Source organism: Dendrobates tinctorius, unplaced genomic scaffold (assembly GCF_039654945.1).
Source record: "Dendrobates tinctorius isolate UK_male_01 unplaced genomic scaffold, ASM3965494v1 ptg000019l, whole genome shotgun sequence".
NCBI lineage: Eukaryota > Metazoa > Chordata > Amphibia > Anura > Dendrobatidae > Dendrobates > Dendrobates tinctorius.
In genome coordinates, this window is record NW_027361687.1 from 74165503 (window position 1) to 74181376 (window position 15874).

The following is a 15874-nucleotide window of genomic DNA, read 5'->3' on the forward strand; positions in this document are numbered from 1 at the left end:
CACATTGCCCATACAGTATAATGCACCCCTTAGTCCATACAGTATAATGTACCCCATAGCTCAAATAGTATTATTCATTCCATAGTAAATACAGCATAATGCATCCCATAGCCTATACAGTATAATGCACTCCATAGTCCATACAGTATAATGTACCCCATAGCTCATACAGTATAAAGCACCCCATAGTCCATATGGTATAATGCACTCCATAGTCCATATGGTATAATGCACCCCATAGTCCATACACTTTAATGCACCCCATAGCACATGCATTATAATACACCCCATAGACTATATAGTATAATGCACCTCATTGACCATACAGTATAATGTACCCCATAGTCTACACAGTATAATGCACCCCATAGGCCATAGAGTAAAATGCACCCCATAGTACTCAAAACAGTTTTATGGCCACCACAATGTTTTACAAAAATTATAAAATACAATACTCATCTCTCCTCCTCATTCCTCTGCTGCTCCGGTCTCCGCAGCTTGTCTTCTGAAGCGTCGCACATCTCACTGCAGAGGACGCCATGTGGTGACGTAATTACGCTGAAACGTCAAACACTGAGGAAAAATGATGATGCTCCCTCCTCCATCATTGCTTTCATCTGTATTGGCAGATGTTGATACAATTTAACTTGAGGGGTGGGGGGCCCCATAACAGCTGTGCAGCAGTGCAGTCTCCCTGCTCTCCCACAGAGTTGAACTGTATCAGCAAACTGTGGGTCCCTCAGAGCTTGGGGCCCTGGAAAGCCTCACTCTCTGCCCCACTGTAGCTTCACTACTGCTCTTCAGACTTCATTATACTGTAGGGGTTCACTATCTCAGATAGGCTACAGTTCACACCAGCAGTGGATATTTGTGTCAAAACAGTGTGAGGTTTTTTGAACGCCATAAACTTTCACAGTTCTTTAAATGAAAACCAGCCTTTTTCTAGCACAAAAGAATAAAAAATATCACAATACTTTCTCAATGAAGGCAAAGCAACTAGTGATGGGCGAGCACTAAAATGCTCGGGTGCTTGTTGCTCGAGTCAAGCAAATTGGAATACTCAGGTGCGTGACCCGAGCAACGAGCCCAATGTAAGTCTATGGGAAACGCAAGCATTTTTACTGCAGCTCCCCCCGGTGGTCTTTAGAGGGACTAGAAATTGCAGAAAACAAAGGGAACAGTGTTCAAATGACATGGGAACATCATGGGGAAGACCCCTGGAAGCATTTCTGACTCCCAGGTCACTGCTGTGAACATTGTTCTCAGAGTCTTACGCCATTTTTACAGACTCACAATAAAACATTCAAAAACAAAGCCAAAATGGATTTTCCTGGGAAATATGTTAAGGTACCTTCTTTCCAGGGTAATGACTTGTATATAAGGCAAAATAAGTAACCGAAAACTGAAAGACTAGGAAGTATGAGTCCAGAATAGCCTTAATTCATACTGTTAAAATTACATGGTTTTTAATTTATTTTGAATAAAGATTGTGATGGGAAAATAAAAATAAAAACATTGTCAAACATTTTAGAATAGACACTTAGGCCCTGATTTATCAACATTTTTCATGCCAGTACTGATGAAAGTGGCCTGCTGAAGGGAGATGCATCTGACTTATTAAGAAGCACACGTCTCTTAATGAATAAGAGGAGTCTGACAAGTGGCATGCGACACAATGAGTCTCACCACAAATCCTTCTTCAATGAGCTACTGGAGTAAGATTTCTACAGTAAAGAACACCCCATCTCAATCCCAGCTTCACCGATTTTGGCAGAGCTGGGCGAACCTGGCTTTAAAATGTTTTTTCGTTGCATAAAAATTTTCAATGTGTTTTAAGCCATAATCTCTTTGATGAGATGAGACCTTAGTATAAAACTTTAATTTAAACAGTAAATCATTTTCTTTAGTCAACCTATTAGGTTCCTGAAAACCTATTGGGTTACCCGATGAGGGTGACCCACTGAGAGGACCCCCCGGCCTAACCATTTTGATGCCATTGTCAATATTCCACACTGCATCCACAGAGTTAGACTGCTTCAATGAAAGCTGGTTCTAAGCTCGCTCCATGCAATTTGCCTTGAAGAGATGTTGGGAAAGTGGGTGAATGCCAGGCAGACCCCTCCAGCTCAATTGCATGTCCTGCCAAAATTAGTGGTACAACACCACTGTGTGGTAACAGGCACCAAGGTCGTCTGTTTCAGTGGTAAAACATTGCAATTGTATCTTGTATGTATGCCACTTTTTTACTATTTTAGTCCATAGATAAGACCCTCATGCCCAACTGAGTAAGTATGCTCACTTTCAACTTGTTTCGAACTGTATGGTTGCTCCTTATTGCTATCACTAATGAAGCAATAAGGCAAATGTCCAATACCATTACAGCACTGTAATACCATGGTAGATTCTGTAGATTGAGAATGCAGCGGCCCCCACCATGTTAGAGAAGGGCATGCAAGTGATTGGCTGGCTTTGTGTGGCGTCACAGGGGCTATAAAAGGCCGTAACCGCCGCCCGCCATCTTACTTCTGCTGATCTTAGCATAGGGAGAGGTTGCTGCTGATCGTTCTCAATGGGGAGAGTGTTTAGGCAGGGAAAAATAAAAAAAATTGCTAGTGCTGATAGCGAATGTCACTGTAAAACACAACTGTATAGTGTGCAGTGACAGGGGAGGCTATATTTGTGCGCAGCAGCTCTGTTGGTGATTAGGCTGCCTTATAAGGCTCCCTGATAGCTGCATTGCTGTTTGCACACTGCTGTGCAGACTGCATTTTTAAAAGCAAACATCCTTTTATTCCTTTTTTTCTGCACAGTAGATACTGAGCGTACATTTTTTCACACACCGTATAGAGGTGTACGCTCCTCACACACTACCGTGTACCGGCTGGTATCACGGACAAATACATGCTATATGTGTGTGACTCCGTTAAAAAAATACACAGAAATTAACATTTTTCCATACATACACCATACAGAGGTGTCCGATTATCAAACAGTATCGGATATCTGGTGTTCTTATTACTGTCACATCTACACAGAGTTAGCGTGTGTGTGTGACACTCCATAAATACATATACGGACATTTCCGTTTCTTTATACACCGTATTGAGCAGTCCGATTGTCAAACAGTATTGGATATCTGGTGTTCTTATTACTGTCACATCTACACAGAGTCAGCGTGTGTGTGACACTCCATAAATACATATACAGACAATTCCATTTCTTTATACACCGTATTGAGCAGTCCGATTGTCAAACAGTATTGGATATCTGGTGTTCTTATTACTGTCACATCTACACAGAGTTAGCGTGTGTGTGACACTCCATAAATACATATACGGACATTTCCTTTTCTTTATACACCGTATTGAGCAGTCCGATTGTCAAACAGTATTTGATATCTGGTGTTCTTATTACTGTCACATCTACAAAGAGTCAGCGTGTGTGTGACACTCCATAAATACATATACGGACATTTCCATTTCTTTATACACCGTATTGAGCAGTCCGATTGTCAAACAGTATTTGATATCTGGTGTTCTTATTACTGTCACATCTACACAGAGTCAGCGTGTGTGTGACACTCCATAAATACATATACGGACATTTCCATTTCTTTATACACCGTATTGAGCAGTCCGATTGTCAAACAGTATTGGATATCTGGTGTTCTTATTACTGTCACATCTACACAGAGTCAGCGTGTGTGTGTGACACTCCATAAATACATATACGGACATTTCCATTTCTTTATACACCGTCTTGAGCAGTCCGATTGTCAAACAGTATTTCATATCTGGTGTTCTTATTACTGTCACATCTACAAAGAGCGTGTGTGTGTGACACTCCATAAATACATATACGGACATTTCCATTTCTTTATACACCGTATTGAGCAGTCCGATTGTCAAACAGTATTGGATATCTGGTGTTCTAATTACGGTCACATCTACACAGAGTCAGCGTGTGTGTGTGACATTCCATAAATACATATACGGAGATTGACAGTTTCACCAACAACGTATACAGCTGTACACCTCTGATACAGTACCGTATATCTGCTTGTTGGATTACGGTGAAATACATACTGGGTGAGCGTCTGTGACTCACAAAATATATACGGAGATTTCACTTCTTATATACACCTTACACAGCTGTACGCTACTCATACAGTACCATTTCTCTGCTGGTATTTTTGGTACATTTTCCCAAACATGAGGAAGTCTGGTGGAAGAGGCCGTGGACGTGGGCGGAAGGCGCAGCTGGTACTGATGGTGGTGGTGGTGGTGCATCGGCTGGTTCTGGCAAAAGTACAATAGCAGCTAAGGCAGGAGGTGTTGAGCCTGCCTCATCGTCTGGCACAAGAAGGCCTTTAACGTTCCCTTTTCTGGGAGTAGGTAAACCGCTTTTAAAGCCGGAGCATCAGGAATAGGTTTTGGCTTACATTGCTGAAACAGCCTCCAGCTCTATTGCCTCCTCTTCTGAAGTTATAAAAACTGCAAGCACAGAGTCATCAGGGCAGGCCTCTGGTCAGGAACAACAGCTTTCGTTGTGTCCTTCACCCACACCAAAAGTGAAGGCTGCTGCAGCACACACTTCAGATTATTCATGGAGCTCTTTTCACATACCATTCCTGGGTTATCAAGTCAAATCCTGAATTCCCCAGTCCAAGATGAATCTGACATGGAGTGCACTGATGCACAGCCATTGCTAGACGAATCTGCTGGTACATTCACCCACAGCACTACATTGCCCTCGCAGTCTACTGAGCCCAAATCAGACCCTGATGAAACTCAGGTGCCCCTTCCCGCATATTATACCACCTTACACAGTGACACAGAGGAAGGTACAGAGGAAGGTGCAATGACATTGAAGACGAGGTCATGGATGACCCAGTTGTTGACCCGGATTGGCATCCATTGGGGGAAGAGGGCGCTGGTGACAATAGGTCAGAACAGGAGAAGGATCTGCAGCAGGCATCGTCATCGCAGCAGCGGTTATCCGGCAGGCCCGTAGCTGTCAAAAAACTTGGCAAGAAAACTAAAAGAGTTGCAGGACAGCTTGGCCAGACGGTAAAATTAGCACAGCGTGCAAGCCCTGAAAATTTGTACCATAGCAGGAAGAGTGCAGTGTGGCACTTTTTTGAACAAAATCCTACTGATGACGCAAAGGTTATCTGTAAGAAGTGCCGAAGGACCTTTAGCAAAGGGAAAAATCTAAGAAATTTGAATACCAGTTGCATGCTTAGACATTTAACCAACATGCACTTGCAAGCGTGGGTGGAATACAAAAGCTCAAGTTAGCCAGCAACGCTCCATCGCTTCCCCCACTGTAAGGCCACCGCTAAGCACACCACCATCAAGAAATGTTGAGGTGTCGTCGCTAGGCCAAACCAGTCACGCAAACACAATATTTTCGCGAAGAAACACTGAATCTAGGCCATCAACACCATCACCATTACCAACCCCTTCTCAGTCCGTCATGTCCAATGCTAGTTCCCCCATATGCAGCTCTCAAGTCCAGCTCACCCTACCAGACACTCTGAGTAGGACAAGAAAGTACTCATCCTCGCACACTGGCTTTGAATGCCTACATTGCCAAACTGATCTCATTAGAGATGATGCCCTTCCGTTTGGTAGAAAGCAAAGCTTTCCGAGAGCTCATGGCCTACGCGGTCCCACGCTATGACATACCCAGTCGGCACTTCTTTTCTCGAAAAGCCATCCCTGCCCTCCACCGGCATGTGAATGACCGCATTGTCCATGCACTAAAACAATCAGTGAGTGGAAAGGTGCACCTCACAACAGATGCATGGATCAGTAGTCATGGCCAGGGCCATTACATGTCCATCACTGCACACTGGGTTAATGTGGTGTATGCAGGCTCCACGAGGACAGCGGCGGTGGAACAGTGCTGCCTAGCCCACAGTATAGGAAACAGTTGGGTGTAGGCGTTCGACCCTCCTCCTCCTCCAGAAGCGAAAGCTCATCGGCAGAGTGCAGTCGCACGAGCACTCCATCCACATCTGTCAGTGTTGCACATGAGGTGTCCCACTATCGAACAGCTAGTGGTAAGCGGCAGCAGGCTGTTTTAAAAATGATGTGTTTGGGTGACAGTAGACACACCGCGGAGGTACTGGCCGAGTACTTGCATCGACAAACTGAGTCATGGCTGGGCAGTCTACATCTTGAGCCAGGCAAGGTAGTCAGTGATAATGGGAGGATGTTGTGAGTTCATTTTTCCCTTCACCATTGAGGTCTGATGAACTCCCTCCTCTGGTGAAGGAAGGTAGTGAGGCTGATTACCAAACACCTGGGCAGCTAGATGATGACTGGGTGGCTGGAATTGAGGACTGGATATAAGGCAGCCGACGCCCTTCTGCCTTGCTGGTGATCCTGCTGGATTCTTGGAGACCAGTCTGATTCCTGCATCTCAAAGCTAAGTTTTTCTGCTCTGCTTTGTACTCTTCAGTTTTGTTTTTGTTTTGCTTTGTTTTTTGGAAGTTCTGCCATCCCCGGCCGGGGGTGAGCTGAATTCCGTTTTTTGTCTCTGATCTATTGATTTTTTGCTCTGTCTTCAGAATATACCTGAGTGCTGCTATAGTCTTTTGAAGCCTAGCGACTTCAGGGCCTGTTTTTCCTATCAGTCGGTTGGCTCATTTTGGATAGGGTTTTTGCGGATGGCAGACAGCAGCTTTCCTATCCTGTCCTATTTAGTTAGCTTGGGCCCCATCATTTGCTCAACCTATCTTTCTATCTGTGTTAGTGTTTTCATCTTGCTTCACCGTCATTATATGTTGGGGGCTGCCTATTGCTTTGGGGTCTGCTCTGGGGCAGTTTAGTTTTCCCCTTTCTGTCTTTAGGCTATGTAGTTCTCCGGCTGTGATCGAGGGGTCTAGGGCACCGTAGGAACCCCCCACGGCTACTGCTAGTTGTTGTGGATAGGTTCAGGGGTCTGCAATCCGATAGCTGCCAACCTCTCTGGTTTTTCTGGACTTAGCTAGTATTTTGTTTTTTCCTGCTTCGGTGACTCATCATAACAGAATCACCAGCCATACCGCAGATCCTAGGGTACTCAATAGCAGGAGAGAATTGTAAAAAAAAAAAAAAAAAGTGTGTCAGGATTTTTTTTTTTAGTGCATATTTTTTCCTCTATATCTCTGAGGCCGTACGGGGAATTTTTCTCTCAATGGAGATGAAGCAATTGTCTGATCGTGTGGAGCAGCTCGCTGCTGAAGTGCGGGGAATTTCCGCCTATCTTGCTCATTCACATGCTGCTGAACCAAAGATTCCTACTCCTGATGTGTTTTTTGGGGATCGGTCTAAATTCTTGAATTTCAAGAATAATTGTAAATTATTTTTTGCCTTGAAGCCTAACTCGTCGGGGAACTCCGCGCAGCAGGTTAAGATTGTCATCTCTTTGCTGTGCGGCGATCCCCAGGATTGGGCGTTTTCTTTGAAACCTGATGATCATATTCTGAATAATTTGAACGCAATTTTTTGAAGCCTTGGGGATGTTGTATGATGAACCTAATGCTATTGATCAGGCTGAAAAGACCCTGTTGGCCTAAAGCCAGGGTCAGGATTCGGCAGAGTTGTACTGTCAAAAATTCCAAAAGTGGGCGGTCCTTACTACCTTGAATGATGGTGCCTTGGCAGCCCTCTTTCGGAAGGGTTTGTCAGAAACTGTAAAAGATACTATGGTGGGATCTCCTGTTCCCTCTGGTCTTGACGATTCTGTGTCATTAGCCATTCAGGTGGATCGGCGTTTACGTGAACGCAAAACTACACGAGAGATGTTGCCACCTGTTGAACAAATGCCTGAACCTATGCAATGTGATAGAGTTTTGTCTAGGATGCAACATCAGGAGTTCAGAAGGCGTAATAAGCTGTGTTTTTTTTGTGGAGATGCCTCGCATATTATTTCTGTCTGTCCTAAACGAGAGAAACGTTTTGCACACACGTTTTCTGTGGGTGGTGTTCAACCTAAGTTTCTTCTGGCAATTACTCTGATCTGCTCCCTGTCCATATTTTCCGCCAAGGCTTTTGTGGATTCGGGAGCAGCTCTGAACCTGATGGACTTGGATTTTGCTAAACGTTGTGGATTTCCGATGACACCTCTGCGGACGCCTATCCCTTTGAGGGGTATTGATGCTACTCCTTTGGCGAAGAATAAACCTCAGTTTTGGACCCAGGTGGTAATGCGGGTCGCCCCAGACCATCAAGAAAATTGCAGATTTTTGGTGTTGCATAATTTGCATGATACCATTGTTCTGGGGTTTCCCTGGTTGCAAATCCATAACCCAGTTCTGGATTGGAAATCTTTGTCTGTGGTGAGTTGGGGTTGTCGGTGTGCTCTTAGTGATGCTCCTGTTTTCTCCACCTCTCCCCAGTCGCATGATGTTCCTGACTATTTGGCTGACTTTTATGATGTATTTAGTGAGAATGAGTCTGCGTCTTTGCCTCCTCATAGGAGTTATGACTGTGCAATTGAGCTGAACCCGGGGTGTAAATTCCCCAAGGGTCGGCTCTTCAATTTATCTGTACCCGAGCACGAGGCTATGCGATCCTATATTAAGGAGTCATTGGAGAAGGGTCATATTAAACCATCCTCTTCACCCTTAGGTGCTGGGTTTTTTTTCGTGGCTAAAAAGGATGGTTCATTAAGGCCTTGTATTGACTATCGTGCCCTCAACAAAATTACTGTTAAATATCAGTATCCGTTACCCCTGATTTCTGATCTATTCTCCAGAGTTAAAGGTGCTTGCTGGTTTACCAAGCTTGACCTCAGGGGGGCGTATAATCTTATTCGCATTAAGCATGGGGATGAATGGAAGACGGCGTTTAATACTCCGGAGGGACATTTTGAGTACCTGGTGATGCCTTTTGGGTTCACTAATGCCCCTTCTGTCTTCCAGTGCTTCATGAACGATATATTCCGAGACTTTGTGGATAAATTTTTGATTATCTATCTGGATGATATTTTGATCTTCTCCAAGAATTGGGACTCTCATGTGGAACATGTTCGGACTGTGTTCCAGATTTTGAGGGAGAATTCCCTGTATGTCAAGGGATCGAAATGCCTTTTTGGGGTACAGAGGATTTCATTTTTGGGATTTATTTTGTCTCCGTCAACTATTGAAATGGACCCGTCCAAGGTACAGGCCATTTATGATTGGGTTCAGCCCACTTCTTTGAAGGCCCTCCAGAAGTTTTTGGGTTTTGCTAATTTTTATCGGAAATTTATAGCTAATTTTTCTGGTATTGCCAAGCCATTGACAGATTTGACTAGGAAGGGTGCTGATGTGCTGAATTGGTCTCCGGAGGCTGTTTCTTCCTTTCAGGAGCTGAAGCGAAGATTCACTTCTGCTCCGGTTTTGCGGCAAACTGATGTCTCACTCCCGTTTCAGGTGGAGGTGGACGCTTCTGAGATTGGTGCAGGAGCGGTGTTGTCCCAAAAAGATCCTGTGTCATCTAAAATGAATCCTTGTGCTTTCTTTTCCCGAAAGTTCTCCCCATCCGAACATAACTATGATGTGGGGAATCGGGAACTGTTGGCCATGAAATGGGCATTTGAGGAGTGGAGACATTGGTTGGAGGGAGCCAGACACCAAGTCATGGTCCTTACTGACCACAAGAATTTGATTTACCTGGAGTCGGCCAAGCGCTTGAATCCTAGACAGGCTAGGTGGGCCTTGTTTTTCACACATTTTGATTTTGTGGTCTCTTTTCTTCCGGGCACTAAGAATGTCAAGGCAGACACCCTCTCTAGGAGTTTCCTTGCTGATTCTCCTGTTGTGACTAAGCCTGCTACCATCTTAGGCGAGAGGGTAGTTCTTTCTGCCATCTCGCCCGATTTGAGACGTGCTCTGGAAGAGTTTCAGGAGGACAAACCTGAGCGTTGTCCCAGTGGAAAGTTGTATGTTCCTGACCAGTGGAGGAAGAGAGTGATGTCTGAAGTTCATTGCTCTGCATTGGCTGGTCATCCAGGTATTTTTGGTACTAGAGATCTGATGAGTCGGTCTTTTTGGTGGCCCGCCTTGTCTCGTGATGTCAGGAATTTTGTGCAGTCCTGTGGGACTTGCTCCCGGTCTAAACCTTGTTCTCGCTCTAGTTGGTTGTTGATGCCTTTGCCGGTCCCCAGGAGGCCATGGACCCATATTTCAGTGAATTTTATCTCTGATATGCCTGTCTCTCAGAGAATGACTGTTATTTGGGTGATTTGTGATAGATTCTCTAAGATGGTCCATCTTGTACCACTCCCTAAGTTGCCATCTTCCTCTGAGTTGGTGCCCTTGTTTTTGCAACAGGTGGTTCGCTTGCACGGGAATCCTGAGAACATTGTATCTGACAGAGGAGTTCAGTTTGTGTCTAGATTTTGGAGGACTTTCTATTCCAAGCTGGGAATTCAGTCGTCCTTCTCCTCTGCGTTTCACCCTCAGACCAATGGGCAGACGGAGAGAACAAACCAGACTTTGGAGTCGTATTTGAGATGTTTTATTTCTGCCGGTCAGGATGATTGGGTTTCATTTTTGCCCTTGGCCGAATTTGCTTTAAATAATAGAGCTAGTTCTGCCACTTTGATGTCACCTTTTTTTTGTAACTTTGGGTTTCACCCTCGATTTTCTTCAGGGCAGGTGGAGCCTTCTGCCTGCCCAGGTGTTGACACTGTGGTGGAGAGAATGCACCAGATCTGGGACCAAGTAGTGGATAAGTTGTCTCTCTCCCAGGAAAAGGCCCAGCGGTTTTCCAACCGGCGTAGGACCGTTGGTCCCCAGTTTAAGGTGGGTGATATGGTTTGGTTGTCATCAAAAAATATCGCTATGAAGGTGGCTTCTCCTAAGTTTAAGCCTAGATTTATTGGAACTTACAAGATTTTGGAGATTATTAATCCGGTCTCTTTTCGGTTGGCTCTTCCTGTCACATTTAAAATTCATAATGTGTTTCATAAGTCCTTGTTGAAGAGGTTTGTTGAACCAGTAGTTCCTGTGGTGGCACCTCCTGACCCTATATTGGTTGAAGGTAACATGGAATATGAGGTAGAGAAGATACTGGATTCCCGTCTGGCTAGACGGAGACTCCAGTATTTGGTTAAGTGGAAGGGTTATGGTCAGGAGGATAATTCCTGGGTCCCTGCCTCTGATATTCATGCCGAAAGATTGGTTCGTGCCTTTCATCGGGCTCACCCTGATCGCCCTGGTGGCATGGATGAGGGTTCGGTGACCCCTCCTCAAGGGGGAGGTACTGTTGTGAGTTCATTTTTCCCTTCACCATTGAGATCTGATGAACTCCCTCCTCTGGTGAAGGAAGATAGTGAGGCTGATTACCAAATACCTGGGCAGCTAGATGATACTGGGTGGCTGGAATTGAGGACTGGATATAAGGCCTCTTTCACACATCAGGTTTTCGCCGTCAGGCACGATCCGACGCTTTTGACAGAAACCGGATCCGGCGAAATGCAATGCCGGATCCGGTTTCCCCCCCATTGACTTGCATTTGCGCCGGATCGCGCCGGATGGCCATGCGTTTCATCCGGTTTTCGCCGGATCCGGCAATGTGTCGCGATCCGGCGTCTGGAAAAAACGGCTACTGTAACGTTTTTTGTCTCCGGCGAAAAAGCCGGACACGCCGGATCCGGCGCGTCCGGCTTTTTCACACAATGAAAGCCTATGAGCGCCGCAATGCGCCGGATCCGGTTTTTTGGTCTGAGCATGCTCAGTAGCTCTGCCCACAAGACATATATAAAAGCAAGACAGTGGGACCCACAGCCACACCCAACATGCCACCCAAGAAAGCAACCAAGCGCAGCAGGAGAAGGCAGGAGACCACTGCAGCACCATCAGCACCACCACCACCCCAAATGGAGCAGCAAATGGAACATGCTGAGGAGGGGAGGCCAGCAGCAGATGAGAGACGGTAATTATCAAATCCCCCATTCCTCCAAACTAGGGCTATTGAATATCAAGATATTCATTGGCCCTTTGTTTCTCTTTATTCAACAGCCGCCCAATAGATGCAGCAGCAGCAATGGCAGCAGCTGGAACACCACCCACAGGCATGGAGTGTGGCCACCAGGAAGACAGCACATCATCTTCTGGGAGCCCTCCCTCGCATCGTCAGCGTTTGACGGTAAGTTTTTATTTCCAAAATCCATCTTCTCTGTAATATATGTCTATTCATTGCCTTTTATTTCAAAACAGGGTTCACAAGATGAAGAGGAGCTCCCAGAAGAAGAAGGAAGGGGTGGACAGACACCTGGAGTGGGCTCACAATTGGTAAGTTTTTTGCATCAAACGCAGAAACACAACATCACTGTCATGTCCGCCATGTTTGTCATGTCTGCCATGTCTGTTTTGTCTCAAGAACTCCTGGAGCGATGTGCATATCTTGTCTGCTGTCCTGCATGTTCACTAGAGCAGTGTGCACACTCACCTCATGCCTGAGCTGCAGGATGCCTGCGTTTCTGCTCTGCCTTCTGTGATCTTCTCATCATGTCTAGGAGTCCCTGATCATGTGTCCCTGCCTGGATCCTGCACTGTCTGGTTCTGCAATCATCTCGTCATGTCTGGAACGCTTATCATGTGACGTTTCCTAAAGATCCTGCACTGTCTGGTTCGGTAATCATCTCGTCATGTCTGGAACTATGATCATGTGACCTGTCTAGGTTTCAGCACTGGATCTGCAGTCGTCTCGTCGTGTCTGGAACTCTGATCATGTGACTGTGCTCTGTTATCCTGTGGATCTGAACCCGGAAGTGCTCCCCTGGTCCTGACCTGGAAGAGGAGGTGCTATGCCCTATATCAGGCCGCCCCTTCCTTTGCTCAGGGCCTGAGTATTGTGTAGTGTCCCTGCATGGCTGCTTGGTCTGTGGGGCGCTCCCTCTATTCTGTGCCCTTGCACTCTGCCCTGTCGTGCATCTCTGCACACGCTCCGTGCTCGTACTCCATCTCTTGTCCCGTGCCTTGTCTTATGTTTGTCCGTTGTGCCATGTTCGTCCTTGTCCTGCTTGGACTTGTAGTCCTTCTGTTATTCTCTGCCTTGCCTTTGCTATGCTCTGCCTTGTTCCTCCCTATGGCCTGAGTATTCTTAGGGAGGAACAAGGCAGAGCATAGCAAAGGCAAGGCAGAGAATAACAGAAGGACTACAAGTCCAAGCAGGACAAGGACGAACATGGCACAACGGACAAACATAAGACAAGGCACGGGACAAGAGATGGAGTACGAGCACGGAGCGTGTGCAGAGATGCACGACAGGGCAGAGTGCAAGGGCACAGAATAGAGGGAGCGCCCCACAGACCAAGCAGCCATGCAGGGACACTACACAATACTCAGGCCCTGAGCAAAGGAAGGGGCGGCCTGATATAGGGCATAGCACCTCCTCTTCCAGGTCAGGACCAGGGGAGCACTTCCGGGTTCAGATCCACAGGATAACAGAGCACAGTCACATGATCAGAGTTCCAGACACGACGAGACGACTGCAGATCCAGTGCTGAAACCTAGACAGGTCACATGATCATAGTTCCAGACATGACGAGATGATTACCGAACCAGACAGTGCAGGATCTTTAGGAAACGTCACATGATAAGCGTTCCAGACATGACGAGATGATTGCAGAACCAGACAGTGCAGGATCCAGGCAGGGACACATGATCAGGGACTCCTAGACATGATGAGAAGATCACAGAAGGCAGAGCAGAAACGCAGGCATCCTGCAGCTCAGGCATGAGGTGAGTGTGCACACTGCTCTAGTGAACATGCAGGACAGCAGACAAGATATGCACATCGCTCCAGGAGTTCTTGAGACAAAACAGACATGGCAGACATGACAAACATGGCGGACATGACAATCACACTACACACAACACATAGAAAACAATGTTCTGCAGACCACACACAGCAAACAAATGCCTACATCCAAAGACATAACATTTTTTGTTTTCTTCTCTAGTCTTCCCAATCTGGTGCTCGGCCAAGAGGTCCTCGCAGTGCCTCCCAGGGTCGTCGGCGACAGCAACGCGGCGGTCACCAGCGTGTAAGTATAAATATTTTTGCTTTGTTTTTTTGCACTTTTTATTTCATTTCTTTTGTGGAGGCTAATTATGTTATTTTTGTCTTTTTCTTTAACAGCCTTCACAGCGTGCTCCCGACTCTGACGGTGAGGATGGAGGACTCGATGTGGACCACCTCATCGATCTCGTCAGAGAAAGGGAGCCGCTCTGGAATATGGCTGACCGCCGCCACGCTGACCTTATCGTTACCCGACGACTCTGGGAGGAAATCTGTTCGCTCCTTGTGGGCCGCTGGGAGGACCTCGATGTTCGGGCCCAGATTAAAGAGCGTAAGTATATACAGTACCGGTTGCTTGATGTAAACCAGTGTTTCCCGAACTCCAGTCCTTGTGGTCCCCACGGATCATGTGTTCAGGATTTCTATTTACTATGGAAATCCTGAAAACATGACCCCCGGGGGACCATGAGGACTGGAGTTTGTGAAACACTGATGTTGTATACTAATCACTCCTTTCTCGTTTCAGGGAACAGAATTGTGAATCGGTGGCGGTCTGTGAGGGATCGTTTCAAGAAGGAGTTCAATAAAGAGATGCGGGCCCCGAGTGGATCTGGAGGACGCAGGAGCAAGTACAAGTACGCAGAAGCCCTGTCGTTCCTCCGGGAAACAATGGTCACTAGAAGGTAAATATTACACACCACATGTGAAAAAAAATGTTAGATGTAAATTTTTTTTTTCAGCCAGGGCCATACCATGTCAGTATTTTAATTGTTTTTTTTTCTCTTTATTCCACAGCACGGTGAGCAGCACTCGGGAGCCTGCACGATTGGACCCTTCTGAGGCGATCCCTGAGGAGACCGGCACCGAGGGACACTTCGACCGCCCCGGTACATCTGCACCTTCCCACACATTCGACCCATCTGTCCCATCCACCAGCACAGGAGCATCGTGGCCGCCTACATTACATGAAGCTGCTGGTGAGGAGATCGCTTTCCCTTTACCCCACCCTTCTGCCCCTGCCACCTCTAGTACACCTGCGGGTACTGGGCGGCAGCGGCAGAGGGGTCAGGAAAAGACTTATGCGCCAGAGTTCTTGCATCTGAATGCATCTTTCCAGAACTGTCTAAAAGTCTTGTCAGAGCAAATCTCCGCAGGCTATCAGCAGATCAACTCCAGCATTCTGGAGGTGAAGACACTTCTGCAAACCATGCATTCAGAAGCAAGATCTTCGCCAAACCACACCTTTTTCAGGTCTGTTGTGGATCGCATGGAAACGCTCTCTCCTGCCCAGCAGATGCATGTAATGCATTCATGCCACGCTGCTCTCCAGCAAGTTACCTCCCAACCTCCTCCTCCCACCACAGTAGTTCCTCCACCTGCACCCCCTCCAGCCACTTTCCATCCTCCTCCTCCTATTACATCTACACCCCCTCCAGCCACTTTCCATCCTCCCCCTCCTATTACATCTACACCCCCTCCAGCCACTTTCCATCCTCCCCCTCCTATTACATACCATCCACCTCCCCAGCACCAGCAACCTCCCCAGCACCAGCAACCTCCCCAGCACCAGCAACCTCCCCAGCACCAGCAACCTCCCCAGTACCAGACATCTCCCCACTTCCAGCAACCTGCCCCGTACCAGACATCTCCCCACTTCCAGCAACCTGCCCCGTACCAGACATCTCCCCACTTCCAGCAACCTGCCCCATACCAAACTCCTTCCCCATACAACTTGCCATCAACATCATCTGCTCCTACAGTCCCTGCCCAACCCTCCACTCCACCACCCACCACCTCTTCTGCTTCCCACATGTCCACCCATTCTGTAGTTTTTTCCACACCTTCACCTCTAACTGTTCCTTCCCCACCAC